Source organism: Macadamia integrifolia, chromosome 7 (genome assembly GCF_013358625.1).
Source record: "Macadamia integrifolia cultivar HAES 741 chromosome 7, SCU_Mint_v3, whole genome shotgun sequence".
NCBI classification, from domain to species: Eukaryota; Viridiplantae; Streptophyta; class Magnoliopsida; order Proteales; family Proteaceae; genus Macadamia; species Macadamia integrifolia.
In genome coordinates, this window is record NC_056563.1 from 6605957 (window position 1) to 6609778 (window position 3822).

The following is a 3822-nucleotide window of genomic DNA, read 5'->3' on the forward strand; positions in this document are numbered from 1 at the left end:
TGGGATCAATCTACATGAAAAATGAAATAGTATAGGACAAAGAAAATGAGAGTTACCATTTCATGCATTGTAAGTGGCAAAGAATACAAATTGGTTTTAGTGCATTAGCTTTCTTGATCCCCCTACTAAGTTCTTTCAGGACAAGCTAAAGCCATGCATGATAGCCAAGAATCATGTAGGCTGTGTTGGAGAAATCCATTGAGAAATGGCTGCATTTGATTTGAAGTGTTGGGAGGCAATGCATAAGAATATATGCTCCACTCTTCCAATGTCCCCTTCAAACTCACACAATAGAGAGAGAGAGAGAGAGAGAGAGAGAGAGAGAGAGAGAGAGAGAGAGAGAGTTTAGTGAATGAAATGCTCTCATCTCTTTGCCATTCCAATCTGTAGCTATAATAATTTGTTGGGATTCATCAGTCAGGTAAAAACAATAACTCTCCTCCATTATTGTAGAATCACCTAATGCCTATAGGGTTTAGTAGCAAAAAGAGTTGAAAAAGGCAAAAAGAAAGGCCCTAAGGATTTGTTCCCAAGCATAGGAATCACATCTCTAATATATTTCTTTAGCCTAAAGATACGGTTCTCTATAGAGAGGAACAACTTTTCTATATTTATAGCAGGACAACTCATTATTTGGATATTAGGCAGAGCCATCATAACAGTTTTTTATCTTAGTTTGCTTAAGAATCTCAATATGGCCTTCGCAAATCACTTCAAGCTCTAGGGAACCAACTTGATTTGGACCATACACCCGACAATATCAAACATGACATTCCCATTTTGGTTTGTTTACCAATCCATTTTGCCTCATAGAGCCATCAGTGTTCATACAACATCATCTCTCTTTGAGGAGATTCCATAAGGACCAATTGTATCGCGGAGTCACTACAAAAAAAAAAAGGGTCAATAGGGCAGATTTAGTTACAGTTATTTATATCCGCCGCAAATGACATAGAAATAGAGGCGGCTTAATTTATCCACCACTAAAGATCAAGTAATATGGGCAGTTTTATTTTTTTGCCTCTAAAGATGGGCAATTGTATTTATCTGCCTCTAAAGGTTAGGCAATAGGAGCAGTAAATAGTGTCCACTGCAATAGATCACATTTTCGACGTTAAAATATAAGGGATCACATATCTTATAGGGGTGGTTTTTGTTTACGCTGCTAAAAGTTAAGACATAGGGGCAGTAAATTATGTCTGCCACAATAGATCACATTTCCCTTGTTAAAATTCATCTGAAGACACCTTTTAAGTAATGAGTAGAACTAAAGAGAGACCATAGGAGTTGGAGACTATGTGATCAATCATGCATAGCAAGCAAGGCTTGCATCGTTGTATAAATACTCATGTTATTCTGATCACATAATCAATGAAAACCATTCATGAATCATACCATAAAGGGGATTTGATTCATACATGTATGATTTAGGGGAAGATTAGTTAATGACTCCTATATGGAAAGGCCATATCACCAATATTTTAAATGTAATTTTTAGTAATAAAGTAGAAACATTATTAGGAGGAGATATTAGAAAATCTCGTCTCAATTAATCTCCATTGATTCTCACACTCTCCCAATCGACTCCCTCTCCCTCTCCCTCTCCCTCTCCCTCTCCCTTGTGTGTGAGTGTGAACTTTATTGCTGGTTTTGCTTAATATGTTACAAAAGCTGTGGCTGTTCATATGGATATTTAGTTAGCTGGGTCTTGAAATCTTTCACATATTATCATTGAAAGCGATTGATTTGGTTTCACAAAAGCTATGGCTGTTCAAATTCTTAGACTAAAATAGCCACAGTTATATTTGGTTTCTTTCTATGAGTACAACTCTATACATGGGAAGTAGAGTAAGAGTAGAAAATATACTTTGAGCGATTGATTCATTAGAGGAATTTCTCAAACCTGAAGTGAAACAATAAATTTACTCCGAATTGAATAGAAAATCTAACATTCATATCAGATCAAAGATTCTTTCGGAAATTTATCAAAAATTCAGAACAGATAACCTCATTTCCAACACATTACAACAGTGCAACACATCTCTCTTGAATGTTTAGTCCAGAAAAACTAACTAAACAGTCCAGAAAAACCAACCAGGAGGTAAACTTCCCTCTCTCTCTCTCTCTCTCTCTTCTCTCTCTATCTTAAACAACAGAGTTTCAAGTTCCAACCAGAAGTAGAGCCAAAGAAGCATAAATATTGTAGGAAAAGATAAAGAAAAGGGGGGAAGAGGTACTTACCGACAGAGTTGCGAACAATGGGGCTGATACGAGAACCGTTGGAGGGTAATCCAGAAATGCGATGGGTTTTGGTAATCCAGAACTGTTGGAGCGAAAGGAGCGAACAATGGGTTTTGTTACTCCAGAAATGCGAAACCCTAACTTTGTATATTCCTTTCCCTTCCAAAATGAAGCCTTTGTTCCTGTGTCCACCGAAAATACCTCTTAGAGACTAAAAACACAAAAACCCTAAAAATAAAAATATCGATTACAAAACCTGCGGGTGAGATTGAGAAGATGAGGAAGTCCAATACTCAGAAAGCCGAAACTTGAGCTCCAAATCCAAAGAACAATGAAGCCAAGGGGAGAGGAAGGAGGTTTGGTCCTGGTCGTGGCCGGTGTTGAGGTCTGGCCATGGCGGTCTTCAGTGTCGATGAGAGGAAGAAAGTTTGTCCCGATAAAGATAATTCTCTTGAATGACTATTTAACAACAACTATTTATATGAGGGTTACAAATATGTGTGTCAAAAGTGAGTTTTCCTATTTACCCTAATTCTTCTATGAACAACAATTTAGCTTTAATAGGTGTTTCACAGGAATTAGTATGTTTAAATAGAAACACCTTTTAAAACAACCAAACGATTTAAAAAACAGAGAACCGTGTTTCACTGGAAAGACTCTCCAACGAATTATGCAACCAAACACAACCTTATGGTTCTTAAGCTTATCAACCAATTGGCTAAATCCATGCCATGGTGGAGGATTTCTTTAGTGATCTTACACCATTTAATGTTATGCAATCACTTTTAAGAGCCTCGATTTTAGCTCATGTTTACTATAGGAATAATGTTATCTGCTTAAGAGTGTAGCGTGTGCCAATGCTTTCTTGTGTATATCACTCTCCTTCCTTCTTATTAAATGATGTATTTACCTCATGTTGGGGAGGAGAGAGATAGACCCATAGAACACTAGTGTATATGATATGCTCCCTGACAGAGAACTGAACTCCTTTGTTAAACTACCTTTAGGATACTTCTTCTTAGGTAAGTACGTGAGTGTAGATAACATTTTTAGAGAGCGATACCTTTTGAGTAAATTTTACTTTGGTTTAGGCAAGGTCGTACATGCTTCAAGAACCCCAATATAACTATATATTTTATTTTGATAGGACACCCCCAATATTGAGTCACCAACGAGGAACTCAGTACTCAATCCAAGAGCCCCTACAATTGAAAGCCTCTTGGAAAAATCACAAGAAAAAAATAAATGCCAAATAGTTTCTTTAATTGGTTACAAATTGCACACAAATCATCTCTCTTCCCCCAAGTAGCCTGTTTGAATTTACAAGGCAACCCATCAAAGTAACATCCTCCGCATGAAAATTTAAAATTATAATAAATTTTTAACTTTCACACAAAATTTCACCTTCTACCATTATTCAAAGTCACTCTGGTAGTAACAATCATGTTAATTTTTCTTGATGGCTCAAACATATTGAAGCATCTACAACTATATTTAACCATATAAAACTATATTCAACCAACCCATTCTTATTATTATTATTATTTTTCCATAAAAACTCAACCTACTTGACTAAAATAT

General features: G+C 36.3%; 1 long non-coding RNA gene across 1 annotated transcript; it reads right to left on the bottom strand.

Annotated features, from left to right (window-relative positions):
- Nucleotides 1-370: 370 nt before the first annotated feature.
- LOC122083573 lies at nt 371-2662 on the bottom strand. Its single transcript, XR_006141679.1, has 3 exons — nt 2498-2662; nt 2242-2423; nt 371-885 (listed from the first exon to the last, which is right to left on the bottom strand). It is a non-coding gene; the product is annotated as an uncharacterized LOC122083573 (long non-coding RNA).
- Between the last annotated feature and the right edge of the window lie 1160 nt (nt 2663-3822).